The 16,631-nt window shown below is 38.8% G+C and overlaps 1 pseudogene across 1 annotated transcript; it reads right to left on the minus strand.

Annotated features, from left to right (window-relative positions):
• Window positions 1-15,524: 15,524 nt before the first annotated feature.
• On the minus strand, window positions 15,525-16,141 carry LOC308266211 (protein lin-28 homolog A-like; annotated as a pseudogene). The gene has a single exon. The product of its transcript is annotated as a protein lin-28 homolog A-like (transcript).
• Between the last annotated feature and the right edge of the window lie 490 nt (window positions 16,142-16,631).

Below are 16,631 nucleotides of genomic sequence, written 5' to 3' on the forward strand. Positions count from 1 at the left end.
CAACACATACGATTTTGGTGGCATCATTTAGGTAAGCACTATCCCAAATTACTTAGCCATTCCTGGGTGGGAGATGCTCAGATAAAAACTTCCTGCAAAAACCCAAGTTTAGCTTCAAATCTTTGAAATTGCTTTACAATGATTATTTTTTTGTTGCTGAGAATTAAATCCTATGCCATACATGTGCTAAGCATATAACTCTTCCACTGAGCTAAACCCCTAGACCTTGGATTGATGTAAATATATATAGTTAGATTATTGGATTTACTTTTGCCCTCAGGTCTGGACTCTTCAATTCATAATTACATTCAAATTACGAGAGACTCTTAACTTAAATGAATATTATGCCGCATATCTTTGTACCTGGATTCCCAGGCAAGTAAGAGCTTATTGTTTTCAAATGTTCAATGGCTTAACTTATCATAAGAATCAGAACTTGAGCTCCTCAATGTCAAATCAAAGAAATCCACCCTCCTTATACTTAGTTGGAGCTTTTCTCAAATTCACATTACTGGTATAAATACCTACAAATAGGCAATTTGAATGTGATTCAAATATAATGAAAATCAGAGCTGTGAGTTAACATAATTTTCTTAAGTAATACCTTAGGCTATAGATTTTGGAAAGATTGTTTCAACCAGAATTAAAGATGATAACAGAGGACAAATGATTAGTATTATTATAAGAAAACATAAAAATGCATAGTAATATCTTGAAGTTTTGGAGTTCAGTTTAGATTTCAAAAAGATGAAAATCAGTTAAGTCTGAACATCAGAGTATAAGATTAAGGCAATCTGATTATTTTAAGAAAGGGATTTAATTACAAAGCCGTACTTATATGTTTGGCTTTTCATTTATTTATTTTTTCTAATTCTTTCACCATTCAAATATATTTTTCATTTGAGAAAATATTTCATCTCTATCCTCTGAATAATTTTGCTAATCTTTCATTCAAAAGTTGTAGAAAAGAAATTAATGTTTATTTGATTCTAACATGTGCAGGTAATCTGAGAACATTTTATTTAATGTGACAGTTTTATATAAAATTATTATTAGCTCTGAGAGTGAAAATGGACACTGATTTCTGAATTTATGTGTTAATGTTATTAGATTTTACACTAGTTATGTTTTCCTTGGTTTTGCTGAAATTAAATTAAGGTATTCTACTTTCCATTATTTGTGAATTTGTTTCTTATATTAGCATAGATGCTGTGATTTAAAAAAAAATCCAGTGGTTAATGATATACTTCCAAAACAAATATCCAGGCCTGAGTTTTTAATGGCCTTCAAACCTAATGCCCACCTATTTCATTTCCTACAAAGTCTTACAGGACCTAATGGAGAACTTATGGTAATTTTTTAAATGATTATAAGAATTGATATCTCGGGTTATTAATTTTCTTTTGATTTTAGGATTCTTATGCAGTAAGCCTACATAAATCTTTCAAAATTATCTTGAAATTTCAAATTTATAATTAAAATTCCTCTCAGCCACATTACCATAAGGAATTCAGTAGCCCTCTAGGTAGGCCATATTTATTTTATACGTCAAATTTCCCAAATTTGACTGAGAATTCAATGAAACACTGAAAAAGATTCTTTACCTTATCATTACTTTAGAAGGGCTATGGGGATGCAGCAGGATTTTTGGAGGAAGATGGCGGTGGCCACGGTCGCAGCTGCGACCATGGCTGCCAAAAAGAAGAAGCATTTCTCGGGGAAGCCCTGGACACCAGATTTTGGTGTAGTATTGGAATTGGGCAGCTTAAGGAGACACTTCCAACTGCGACTTCCTATCTAGAATACAAGAGAGGGAGTGGAATTAGAAGCAAGGGGACAAGGAAGCAACCGACATGCAAGAAAAGAAATTTCGGAAAACTTCCCAGAAGGGATCAGAGAAAGGACCACTCCAGCCACACACACTGGGGACTTTTATCAACACACTCAAAAATGAGCCAGGTGTGGTGGAGGGAGCTGGGCAGTGCTGGGCGGGGAGCCGAGTTGGGGTCCCGGGACTTCAGTGTACCTGGCTGCCAAGTTCCGCAGTGCGCCCGGGTCAGCAGACCCTGCTCTATGCGGTGAGGCTGTGGCCTCTGATCGTGGAAGGGAGATAAAATTCATTGCTGCTGAGTGCTCAAACCCACAACCTCTTCAAATCACACATACTGTCTTCTCTTATTAAAAAAATATATATTGGAGAGGAGCCAAGATGGCAGTGGTGGTAGCCAGGACTCAGGAGATGCAGACAAACTCTAACCAATTCACTTATAACCTTTGAAAATAAAAACCCTGCGAAGGGGGACTGCCCCTGCCCCTCATGCTTAAGAATTCTGGACAGTATATAATGGAAGGAACAAACTCAGGGAAGAACCAGAGGGAAGGTGGCTCTGATAGAACTGTGTAGGCTGAGTGCCGGGCAGCACCAGCAGAGCAAAACAGTGGCAGGGAAGTGCAGAGGTGTGGGCACTAGTGCCAGCGGCAGAGGTGGAGGCTATTATTTTGGAGAGGCAGAGAATAGATTCAACCTACCTTGATTTTCTGAAGAAATTGCCCCAAAGGTAGAAACTGGCAGGGCAGACAGATCCAGTTCAGTCCACCTTGAGCTCTTGAGGAAATCCCCCCAAAGTAGACTGACTGCACCTGCCACACATGATCGAGAAGCCTGGACAATATACTAAGTGGCAAAAGGGTATGGGGGGTATCAGAGGGAGCCCCGCATAGCTTGGGTGGGCCTACATGCTGCGTGTTCTGGGAATCATCAGCCCTAATGGCCACCATGCTCCTCTGTGCGGAGTGGGAGGCCAGGGTCCATGTGGAATGGCAGAGCCTACTTTCTGAAGAGAAGCTATGGACCTCTGCCTCAGGAAGGAAGATAAAATTTATTGACACTAGGTATTTGGGGTCCCAGCTTTTGAAAAAGACATGTACTGCTTTTTCATAGAAAAAAAAAGAAAAAAAAAAACAAAAAAAAGAAAGACAAAAAAAAGAAAAAGGAAGAACGCCAGGCATGGTGGCGCACGCTTGTAATCCCTGCACTTGGGAGGTGGAGACAGGAGGATTGCGCTGGTTCGAGGTCAGCCTTCCTGGCTTAAGAGACCCTGTTTCCAAATATATATATATATATATATATATAGAGAGAGAGAGAGAGAGAGAGAGATAGGTCTCCGGGAGTGTAGCCTGGAGATAGAGGGGTTTCCAGGAACCTCAGTACCACCAAAAAAAAAAAAAAGAAGAAAAAGAAAAAAAAAAAGGGAACATCTGTAGATGACCTGCTTATAGTGACAGAGACCAGAACCCAATGCACAACAAGGCCGGTGTCATGGACTTTGAGGCCAGGATAGAAATCTGCTGGGCAACAAGGCTGACGCCAGAGCCAGGGAGGCTGGGATTGGAGCCTGCCGTGAGGGAAAGCCAGTGCTTGGGCCTCTGAGGCCAGGATCAGAGCCTGCTGAGAGGTTAGGCCAGTGCTGGGGCCAGCGAGTCCGGGATCGAAGCAGGCCATGAGGCAAGGCCAGTGCTGGGGCTCCCAAGGCCACGACAGGAGCCTGCCGAAGGGTGAGGCCTGTGCCGGGGCCACCGAAGCTGGTATTGGAGCCTGTCGTGAGGCAGGGCCAGTGCTGGGGCCTTTGAGGCCGTGATTGGAGCCTGCTGAGAGGTTAGGCCGGTGCTGGGACCAGCAAGGCTGGGATCAGAGCTTGCTGTGAAGCAAGGCCAATGCTCGGGCCTGTGAGACCAGGATCAGAACCTGCAGTGGGGTGAGGCTGGAGCTGGGGCCAGAAAAGCCAGGATTTGGGCCTGCCATGAAGCAAGGCTGGTGTTTGAGCCAGTGAGGCCAGGATCAGAGTCTGCCGGGGGGCCAGGCCAGTGCCGGGGCCTTCAGGAGCAGGATCAGAACTTGCAATGCAGCATATATAGACAAACATCACAGAAAATAGAAAATCAGATGCTTTCCCTAATATGCAAAAACTAGGAAAAAATGGGTATTGGGAGGAGATCTAGTTGAAGAAAGGGCCCCATGAAGAGCCATTAAGGTGACCAGTCAGAGGGGATGGGATGGGTGAAGATGGATTCTTTTTAAAAAGCATGATATATGTAAACAAATGAATCAAAGTTAATCACCAAATTAAGCATGGGATCGAGGGAGGAGGAGGGAATGGGACAGGGAGGGGATAAGGGCTAATTGGATGATGTGTGCTGGTATACCCTCACAAGTTTTGTATTCCACTATGATGTTTGACTACAATGCACCAATAAAAATATACATATATATATATGTATATATAAAATAAATAAAATATATAAAAATAAATAAAACTATGCAGCAAATGTGAAATAAATGATAAATGTTTCTTTACTTGAAAAAAGAGAAGGGCTTTGGGTGGACAGGTTGCTACTGCCTTCATCAAAATATTTAATTATTAAATATAGTATAACTTCATATCAATTCTTAAACGCCTTCATGTCCTGATGATATGATAGCATAATTAATTTGTATTGGGTGTTTAAAGTCACTTAGTTAAACTAGCCAAAGCTTACTCATCAAGTATCTTAAAAAATGTTCACTTGCTTACAAGTAGTAATGATCTGCTTCAACTACATTAAGCAAAAATGGTGAATTAATGTTAGTATATTAAACTTTCTCTTAGGTCCCAAAGGCTTCCATTGTCCAGTCTTTAAAAAGACTAACACGAAATTATAGGGTGAACAGCATCCAAGACATTTACTGTCTTTGATCCTTTTCTACTAAGACCAAATGGTCATTTGCCTGTGGCATTCTTAAGACTATTTTCCAGTCTTTCTGGAAAATAGTTCTCTGTGCTTTTTCTGTGTTCACAGCCAGCCACATCCAGCTTCACATCTCCACAGTTCATTAAAATACTGCTTCCACATGTAGAAAATTGTTAGGTGTGGGAAGAATGTATTAATATACATAATTATAAATTAGAACTTCATGGTAAGTTTTTATTATCCCTTATAGAAGGGAAGTATTAAAGTTTAGAAATGGTGAAATTTGTGATGAAAGTGTTAGAACTAGTGGTTTATCTGATGAAATAATTCATGTGCTTTCAGATAGATGTGAGGACAAAATGAACTGGCTTGAATCTTACTTATGGTGGTAAAACACCAAGTGAAGAGTAAAACTTCTGACAAATATGATGACAAATATTTGAAACATGAATGTTATTAACTATTAACAGGATGAACATGCTCTATTTTGTTATGGTTTGAAAGTAAGATGTTTCTTCAGCCTCATATGCGCAGTCAGCCATACTCATTCTCTGTGATGGGTTCCTGGGGTGTGTCCCTTACTCCTTCCCCTTGCTCTTGCTGCTTTTCACCATCATGCTCTATGGACCTGTAGCCCCAGTTCCTGATACACACACACACACACACACACATATATATATATATATATATATATATGTGAAATCATCAGAATCATAAGCAAATAAATCTTCCTTCCTCTAAGTTGTGATCACCAAGTATCTTGGATCACAGTGGTGAGAATGCAGACTGAAATAGGCTTGGGATAATCTTAAATACTAGCAGAAACCCACCCAATTTTGAGTGCAACTTTGAAATACACAAAGCCCCTCAGGAAAAAAATATATGAAAACTATCTGGTTATGGTGGCGAATACTTGTAATCCCAGTACTTGGGAATTTGAGACAGGAGGATCGCAGATTTGAGGACAGCCTCAGTAAGTAGTGAGAATCTCATTGACCTAGAAAGACTCTGTTTTAAAATGAAAACAAAATTGGGCTTGAAGTGTAACTCAGGGTTATAATTACCCTGGGTTCAATTCCCAGTACAAAAAAGGAAAACATTTTTAGTAAAATAAAAGGACAGTCAAGCCTCCTGATTGATCACTGGTTTACAATACAAACAGAATGAAAATGCAATATTTATGGCAGATGCTTCTGTAATGTCACATAAATGCAAGAGCTACTAACTCTAATTATGACCAGACTACAAATTCAATGAAAGCTAGAGACTTACTTTCTGTCCTGCCATAGGCTTTTATTTAGAGTTTGTTAGTTATAAAGCAATAGCATAATGCTTACTATTGACCATTTAAAACAGTTGCTTAAAGACATGTTGGTGAAAACACCATCAAAATATCTAGAAACTATATGTTGGAAATGATATAAAGGTTTTAAAATATAATTCAGATTCTGATAGCCTTGTAATTGTGGCTAAAAATAAAACAATATTTATGAACACAGCTGATATAAAGTCACTGTAGATTAATATATCCAATCACATTTTGAACTCAGTCTCGTGCATAATATCTTTCTCAAATACTGGCTGAATAGAAGGGCATCTTTTAAATCAGTTGGTTTTTGTCATATTTGATAATTCATGAAACTGAAAGAGAGTTTTAAACTCACAGGCAAGTTTCTGATGAAGTAGAAGATAGAGATTGTATGATTTAGGTTTTCTTGTGAGGGCATTTTTTGAGTTTTAAGTGGAAAAAAATGTTGGCTTGTTCATGAATTTTCCTCCTTGAAAATCCCAGGAAATTGTGTTTGGGCACTAAGTGAGGCTGTTAAACTCACCTATCATGTTGAAGGCAAGCCTGCATATCTTTGACTTTTTTTAGACTAGTGCTTTCTCAGGTGTGGTTGTACATATACATAATCTCAGAAAGTTGAATGGCAAGATAGGATCATAGGTTCAAAAACAGCTTCAGCAATTTAGTGCAACTCTTAACAACTTAGTGAAATCCTATTTCAAAGTAAAAATAAAGAATGTCATTGGTATTTTGATAGGAATTGCATTGAATTTGTAGATCACTTTTGGCAGAATGGTCATTTTGATATTTATTCTGTCTAATCATGAGCAAGGGAGATCTTTTCATCTTCCAATGTCTTCTTCAATTTCTTTCTTTAATGTTTTGTAGTTTTCATTGTAAAGGTCTTTTATGTCTTTGGTTAGGTTTATTCCTAGGTATTTTATTGGTTTTGAGGTTATTTTGAATGAATTGCTTTCTTTATTTCTTTCCTCACAGATTCATTTTTGGCATATAGAAAATCAACTGATTTCTTTAGGTTGAATTTGTATTCTGCAACTGTGCTGAGTTGGTTAATCAACTCCAGTAGTCTTTTGGTTGAGTATTTTGGGTCTTATAGATAAAGGATCATGTCATCAGCTAACAAAGATAGTTTTAATTCCTCTCTTCCTATTTGAATTCCTTTGATATCCTTCTCTTGGCTTATTGCTGTGGCAAGAGTATCGAGGACTATATTGAAAAGGAGTGGTGAGCCGGGTGTGGTGGAACACACTTGTAATCCCAAAGCTTGGGAGGCTGAGACAGGAGGATCACACATATTCAAAGCCAGCCTTAGCTACTTAGTGAGGCTCTCAGCAACTTAGTGAGACCATGTTTCTAAATAAAGTATAAAATAGGTCTGAGAGTATATTCCAGAGGGAGAAAAGCTCCTGGGTTACACCCCCAGTACCTTTTCGGGGATGAAACCAACTTGGTCATAGTGTATAATTCTCTTGATATGGTTTTAAATTCATATAGCTAGTATTTTGTTTAAAACTTTTGCATCAATGTTCATCAAAGATATTGGTCTATAATTTTCTTGAGGTATCTTTATTTATCAGTCAAGAATTTCATATGGAGAAAGAAAATACCCAGAATAGCCAAAGCAATTCTCAGCAATAAGAACCATGCAGGAGGCATCACAGTCCCTGACTTCAAATTATACTACAGAGCAATAGTAATTAAAACAGCATGGTATTGGCACAATAACAGATATACAGAACAAAAGAACAGAAGATACAGAAACAAACCCACACACTTATAGTCAATTGATATTTGTCAAAGAGGCCAATGTCATATGCTGGAAAAGGACAGCCTTTCCAAAAAATGGTGCTGGGAGAACTGGCTATCCATTTGTAGAAATATGGATCTAAATCCTTACCTCTCACCATGCACAGGAATCAATTTGAGATAGATCAGTGACTGGAAATCAGACCAGAGACTGTGAAGCTATTAGAGGAGGGCATAGGCTCATAGTCCACCATATACGCACAGGTAGTAATTTTCTCAACAAGACCTCCACAGCACAGGAAATTAAAACAAGAACAAACAAGTTGGATGGCATCAAACTAAAAAGTTTTTGCTCATCAAACAAAACCATCAAGAATCTAAAGAGAAAGCCTACAGAATGGGAGATCTTTACCAGCAATCACTCGGTTAGAGGGCTAATATCCAGAATATATAAAGAGCTCAAAAAACTCTACACTAGTAAAACAAATAAGCCAATCAAGAAATGGGCAACTGAATTGACTAGACATTTCACAAAAGAAGAGATACAAATGGCCAATAGATACATAAAAAAAATGTTCAACATCATTAGCCATCAGAGAGAGGCAAATAAAAACTACACTGAGATTTCATATGACCCCAATTAGAGTGGCAAGTATAAAGAAGTCAAATAACAACAAATGCTGGTGATGATATGGGGAAAGAGGAATTCTTTTACACTGTTTGTGGGAGTGCCAAATAGTTCAACCACTATGGAGATCAGTGTGGAGATTCCTTAGAAAACTGGAAATGGATCCACCATATGATATGACTATACCACTCCTGGGTATCTTTCCAAAGGGGTTGAAATCAGAGAACTATAGTAACATATGCATACCCATGTTCATAGCAGCACAATTTGTAATAGCCAAAAACCTGAACCAACCTAGGCCTCCATCAACAGATGAGTGGATTGAAAAATTCTGGGAAAAACACACAATGAATTCTACTCAGCAATATAGAAGAACAAAACATATCATTCTCAAGAATATGGAAAAACTTGGAGAATATTATATTAAGTGAGGTTAGCCAAGCACAGAGAGAAGTGACATGTGTTTTCTCTAATATTCTCAAGCTAGGAAGTATTAGGGATACCAGAGGGACTCCAGATAATAGAGGGGAAACCTCAGCAAAGCCAGAAAGAAAGGGTAGGGGAGAAAGAAGGCTGAGGTTAATTAATGGAAAAAGCTACATTTCATTATGTGTATACATGTGAATATAACATTGTTAACCTGGACGCTCAGTATTGGGAGGGAGGAAAAAGGGAAAGTGAAGGGGGCCACCAAATACTGTGTGAATGTATGCCATTGTCAACATGATCCACATTATGATGTGAGACTATAGTGCAGCAATCAGATAAAAAAATTAAAAACAACATAAAAATAAAATAAGGTCGGTGATGTAGCTTGAAAGTAGAAAGCATCCAGGTTCAGTTACCAGTACTAACACACACACACACACACACACACACACACACACACACAAACACACACACACAAACACAGAGAAGTCCTCTTTCATCTACTCAAGTTGTCAAATGAACCTCAGTTTTTTTTTTTCTTGAGGACAGTTCATGTGATATCATATGATATGAGAGTTTGTTTTGCAAATTAAAATGCCTTGATATTTGTTTATGTATTTAAACAACTAAATAAGAATCTACTAAAAATTTGAGATTATGTGGATATTATGTGGATATTATAATAATTATAAAACTGAATTTATGTACTTTCACTTTGATAAAGATGAGTTGGATTTCTGTGGCTATTTGTAAATAACCTGGTTATGTAGTTATCTAAAAAAATGTACTGTATTTTAAGCACAGTGAAGAAGCACCAAGAAATGCTATGTGAACAATACTTCTAAGCATTTTTTCTAAATATACTATATTCACTAGTGACTAAGAAGAGCTTTTGTTTTCATCAGCTTTGTAAACTCAAAGTTGGACACATCATAAACAGACTCAGGAGATATTCAGTTTGCTAAATAGCAGGCATACCATTTTGGTTAGGAATGATTTCTCGGTGTCCAACTCTATCAGAAAAGTCAGCTTAAATGCTTGCTGTCATTTTAGGACATACATGCAAGATCAAATTCTCAAGGATAGCTGGGCTTGGTGGTGCAAGCTTGTAATCTCAGCATTTGGGAGACAAACAGGAGGATCATGGTTCACAGACACCCTCAGCTACTTAGTGAGGCCCTCTGCAATTTAGTGAGACCCTGTTTCAAAATAAAGAATAAAAAAAACAATAGGGCTGGGGTGTATTTCTGAAGTAGAATGCCCATGGGCTCCATTCCCATACCACAAATAAATAACTAAATAATAAAATTCTCAAAGATAGTAACAGAAATATTAAAATAAGAATTTTGAATTGTCATAAGACCTATTTTAATTTGAATGGAATGATATCAGTCTAAATATCCTTTATCACTGATTTTTAAAAATTGTTTTATTTTTATCACTGAGGAATTTATTTTCAGTTTTGTATTTTCAAATTAAATTTTATAATATAAGTCTTTTTTAGACTTTAAGTATATTTCCTATTTTATAACACTATTATCTTTTTGTCTTAATTACTTACATAGTTACCTTCTGCTTATAACAAGTGGTATTGATCTTTTAGTTGCATGACAATACAGTTTCTTTTCCATAAAGAAATATGTTTGAAGTAATTAGTGTAAGCAAATACTACTTATGCTAATATGACAAAAGTCATGAAGCTACAATGTAATAGCAGAAGTTTGGAATAAACACTGAATGCAGATTTATAATTTATTGTTATGATATTTCCTGATGGTTAGATTTACCTGGTATAGGCAGCTGGGAAGAAATTTTGATAACTTTGGAATTATGTAGACTAGCAGTGTTTATATAAGCAGGTTAGATTTTATGAGCTTTATTTTCTCCATTTGTAAGATGGGTAAAATGGTAATTATTTTCAAGAGGGCCACTGTTGAGTTAAATTTAGCCTTGGTTAAGGCGCTTTTCCAATATGTATTCTTCAGGCATTTAAGCAGACCTTAATTTGAAAGCATAATTTTAAAAAAATCAAATATATGTTTGACATCTTTATATTAACATTTTCACACAAGAATTAGTTGTAAGATTAGTTGTAAAACCTCCTTGAGTTTTTAGAAAAGCTTTAGAATGGGACACATGAGTTGAAAATGTCATCAGAAGTTAAAATGTTAGGATTGTTGGAAATGAATATTATTTTTAGGTCTACTTTTTATCAGCACATTGTAATTATACCTCACAATGAGGTTCAGAGTAAGACAAACATACACGCACACAGAAGTTAGAGTGTTTCCTGCTACTTAATTTGAACTGTGATGTGACCTTCAGGTTAGCTATGATAATCAATTGCAGAAAAAAATTACATCTTGTGTTGAATAAAGAAATGAAATACTAGAGATTGGGTGTCCAACTGAAACTGAAATGTGGCTCTCATTTTCAAAGGGGTTTCAGTGGGACTGTTTCTTTAAGTAAGAACCAGCTCCCAAGGGCATCATACCATTTCTTCTTTGCTTCTTCAGCATCCTATGCTCTCACTTTCTTGCTCATGATAATGTATAAATGGAAGACATTTGAAAATCATTTGACATGTTTTATAAAGGCTGCAACAAGGCCTTTTATAAAATGAACCCAACCACAGATCCCATTATAAATTTCAAAATATTTGTTCATTTTTTTCTAATGAATTGCTTTATTCTTTTTACTTCAAAATTATAATTTGGTTAAACTTCAGAAATATTAATGAGAATAAACAAGAGGTACACAGGATTTATAGGGTGAATTATAGAATGTGATTGCATATAAATTTAAAGTCCATGAAGAAACAATACCTGACTTCAAACTATACTACAAAACCATAAAAATAAAAACAGCACAGTATTGGCACAAAACAAATATATAGGCCAATGGAGCAGAATAGAAGACTCAGAAACAAATCTGCACACTTAGAGCCAATTGATTTTTTACAAAGAAGCCAAAAACATACACTGAAAAAAAGATAGCCTTTTCAACAAATGGTGTTGGCAAAGTGGTTAAACATATGCAGAAAAATGGAAATTAACCCCACTTTCTCACCCTGCACAAGAGTCAATTCAAGATGCATCAAAGACTTACAAGGACATTTTCCTTCATTGCCAAAGACTCTCTGGGACATGATCCCTTCATTTTTTCTGAATCTACCATCCACTTTTTAGCTTCCCTGTGATATTAGCATCAGCCTCAATTAACATTTCTTTTTATTTGTAATAAAAGCCTTCACTTTTATTCACCAGCTAGGCTAGGCTACTTCTACTCATCAATTTCCTTAATAATGAAATAATGATGACTGTATTATTTTCATTTATTGGTAATAAAAATTACTCTTATAAAATATAAGTCAATAAGTTGAAACCAATAAATTCTTTGAAAAGAAGAATACTGAGTTAATATTTGGCCAAATCAGATATTTAATATTTCACATATAAATATTATCTTAAAGTAGAACTTCAATAATTATTCAAAAATAGCTTATATACTGGCTAAAGATGACTTTAATTAGAGGCTGCTTTCTTAGAAATGTTGGGTCAAGAAGAAGCACAATTACTTCTTTCCAATGACACTATATATCTCCACATGTTCAGAAACTAATTAATTATAATCACAAACTAATTCACAGAACAAATAGACCAGTAAAGTGTTTTCCATGACCATTTGAAAAAATACAGATATTACTAACATAGCAATTATTTTTAGTATAATGGGTAACATGAACCTGTTGGTACTATGTGGAAAAAATTCTTTTCATCAAGCTCATTGTTAATAAATACAACTAGTTCTAAAACTTATAAATTAGAAAGAATCACATTGTCAAGAATTGATATCTAAAAAAAAATTTGATTAGGCACATGTTTTGAAAACCCAGTTTCAATGATAGGAAAATATGCTATAATTGTTACCAGATAACCCTTAAATTGTTTGGCTGTAGGGAGTTAGAAATATATAAATACATATATAGTTTTTTTTTTTTTTTAGTACCAATAAGTCTTTATTTTTTGTATTTTCCCAGGGAGAGAAGAAGGGAAGGGGAGAGTTAGCATGTGTGTTACGAAATGATTAGAGAATAGGAAAGGAAGTAAGTACCTGGATACAGCAAAATCAAACCATCAAATAAACACCCCGTGATGGGGTCACCAAAGCCCAAGGGGGCTTAGTCTCCTGCAATTCAGGAATGAGCGGAAGGGATCAGGGAAAGAAAGAACAGATACACGGTTTCCCACCCTCCTTCCCTCCGCATAAATTCAAGATTTCACACAAAGCTTTGGTTTCTAGCAGTAAACATGGAGTTACATTCATCTGTCTCCTATTAAACAATCTTGTGGCCACTTTGACAAAAATTTCTCGCACCTGTATAAAAGTTCCTGAGTGACTTGGACATACATTCATATTCTCTTTCCTGGTTTCTTGACTCTACTTTCTACATGGAAGGCCCCCAACTGCTTCTCTCTACTTCAGGGTTGCAGATTAAGTAGGTTTGATTCACCCACACACAGGACAGTGGTGTTCGGCATGAATGGCATTGAGAACTGATTGACTCAGCAGGTTGGGAATGAAGGGTGAGAAGTTCTGTCTTCTTCAGGTTTTTGTACAAATCACTGAAGAGTTACAGAGACATTTCAAGAATTAAATATATGTGTGTGGGCATGTAGGTTTTCTTTTGAAAGAGAAGAGGGTAGGACAGGAGCGCAGCGTGCGCGAGTGCGTGAGTGTGTGTTTAAGACAGAAGATCTGGTCCAAAATAGGGAATAGGAGGGAAACACACACAAAAAAGATGGTTCGAGAGCCCTGCTTCAAGAGGCCCCACACTCTTGTTTCAGATCCTTCTGTTTGGTGCTGGTGCAGAACCTTCTGTCAAAGATGCTTTGGCTATTTTTCTCTCAATACAAAAAGAAGTTTGTAAACAATAAAACCCCAAAAGAACATGGAGAAAGACCAACACATTCTATTTACACAAACTAGACCACCTTACAATCACCAACTCAGAGACTCAGTAAAGTCCTACAAAGTCCAGACAAATACAATAACTAGAGGGGGAGCATTTGGAGGAGACAAGAAACCAGGATCAGACACACACCACCCAATGCGTCTATTGCATTTGCCCCGTTTCAACACAGTGAGGTAGGTTTGTGGTGATCTCACAACATGTAAATGAAACCCCCTTTTTTTTCCTCCTTTAACTACCTCGACACTATCACTATTGCAGCAGGGCAGGACACTGGCTATGGGCGCCACAAGAGGCCCTTGCTTATGGGTCTCCCTGGAAGCCAAGAATTTTTAAAGACTAAGGATTTTAGTCTTTGCTTCAAACAGCCATTCCTGAACAGCACAGGGTGGTTACAGAGGTATTGATCTTAAAAACTCACCCTTACTGATTCATATTAACAAACAAACAAACAAACAAACAATAAAGGCAAGAAACACACACACACACACACTCACACCCTGTTGTGCATGGTAGGCCTTGATTAATCTGGTGAGAGATGGATCTGGTATGTGAAGCAAGTCTCACGCCCTGGGATTAGACAACCACCTCCTAACTTTGGCTTCCTCTCTGGGATTTTCACCTGTCCACGCCTCTCCTAACTTCTCCGTACCACCTTTTCTAGTTTAGGCTAATTTCCAATCTTCCAGTACAAGGAGATCGGGTCATGGGCAACCCAATTAAAACAGTCTCGGGCAAAACATTGGCGGAGGGGGTTTCAAGAGGACACTGGCGGAATCGTCAGCTCTAATTGGCAGAAATGAGGTACTTCAATAGGCTGTGCACGCCAAATGGTTGCTCTCCATGGTGATAAAAAAAAAAAAAAAGTATTCCTGTTGTGCAGACCTGGAGCTGCTGCCGACTTATCCCTGAGATCGCTCATGTACCTGAGAACACAGTGCAGGAATGAGGGCCTTAGATTAAAATATACAAAAATACAAAACCAGAATATTTATATTAAGAAAAAAAGTTAAAATGCACAAGCTACGTCATTCGCACACAGATTATGCAGTTGGCATTCTGGAGAAAGAAGGACCCAAGGTGCAGTTATCCAAGGGACCAAATAAATAAAATCACACTGGCCTGGAACGGGCTGGGAGTGAGCGAGCGAGGAGCAGCGGGTCTGCAGCTGCTCCCTGTCACCCTTTGGCCTATCATCACAACCCACTGCTTGGGACAGTTCCCAGACCACATCCCAAGACGGGGTTATGTTAGAAAGCAAGATGTGAAAAGACCCCCTCCCACAATGCCACGGCATTCTGCGCACGTGTGGGTTGGGCCATTAATCTGATCGCATGTTTAGTAGTCTCACGCTCTGGCAAGGGAAATAGTATCACTACATATCCTTTTTTAAAAGGAAAATAACTTCCCTATCCACGCCACATTCAAAAAAAGCTAGGGTTTGGGGGTGGAGCCCCGGGTAAAGCATGCAGTTTCTGGGGTGGCTCCCCCCGAGCCCTCAGCTTCATTTGGATAGAGCGTGGGTGGAGTTCCTTCGCCTCACCCCTTCTCCCCACCAAGCGGGAAGACGGGATGCTGCTGGGAACCCGGGCCTGAGACATGGCGGTGCCAGCTACCCCCAACCCACCCTAGCCCCACTTTCTCCACTCTGCCGATTGATGCCTGCTCCTTGTACTCCTGATAGCAAAAGAATAGCCCCCGCCTGCTGTGGCTCAATTCTGGGTCTCCGGGAGCAGGGCAGGGCCGTGGATCTCTTCTTCTTCCTCCCGGAAGGAAGCTGGCTTTCCCTGGGAGCTGGGGGCCTGCTGGGCCTTCAGTGGACACGAGGCCACCATATGGCTGATGCTCTGGCAGAAGTGACGCTTCTTGGGCTGGGGTGGCAGCCTGCACTCCTTGGCATGATGGTCTAGACCACCACAATAGTAGCACCTGTCTCCTTTGGACCTGCGCTTCTGCATGTTCTTCCCCTTTGGCCTCCTCTCACTCCCAGTACAGAAGACACCCCCGGGGCCAGTGACTCGGATGGATTGCAGGCCCTTGGCTGACTTCTTAAAGGTGAACTCCACGGCCTCGCCCTCCTTGAGGCTCCGGAAGCCCTCCGTGTGCAGCTTACTCTGGTGCACAAAGACGTCCATCGGGGGGTCGAGCGCGACCCCGGCGCTGGCGGTCATGGACAGGAATCTGAACCCCATGCGCGCGTTGAGTCACTTACAGAAGCCGGCCCCGTACAGCAACTGCGGCTCCTCGGCGTCCGCCGGCGCCTCCTCGGCGGCTCCTCAGCTGCCTTGGTACAGCCACCTGCAAACTGCTGGTTGGACACCGAGACCATGGTCGTCGGCTGCGCCCAGGGTCCCGAGCCCCTAGTCGGGCGGCTGCTGGCACCAGAGAAGTCCGGAGGCCTACATATATAGTTTTATAATCATAGAATATTTGGGGGAGAATACATAAAAATGGGGGTTCCTTTTGAAAAAGAATGGGATAGAAATGTGGGAATGAGATTCACTTCTCATCGATGTCTCTTTGTATTTTTAAAATTTTGAACCATGTTCATGCATAAGCACTAAATAAAAATATAAGCAAGTAAATATAAAAGCAAGTAATAAAACATATTTGTTAATTGATTTTCAAGATCTGCATCTTAAATGGTTATAGAAGGAAACATCACATCACTAATTCCCATATTCAGTTTAATATAAACACATAAAGTAATTTTATTTTATTTTTTAGTGGTACTGAGAATGGAACCCTTCTACCTCTGGGCTACACTCCCAGAACTATTTTTGTGTTTTTTATTTGGAAACAGGGTCTCTTAGGCCAGC

This window comes from Muscardinus avellanarius (genome assembly GCF_963383645.1).
Source record: "Muscardinus avellanarius genome assembly, chromosome: 8".
In the NCBI taxonomy this organism is placed as follows: Eukaryota; Metazoa; Chordata; class Mammalia; order Rodentia; family Gliridae; genus Muscardinus; species Muscardinus avellanarius.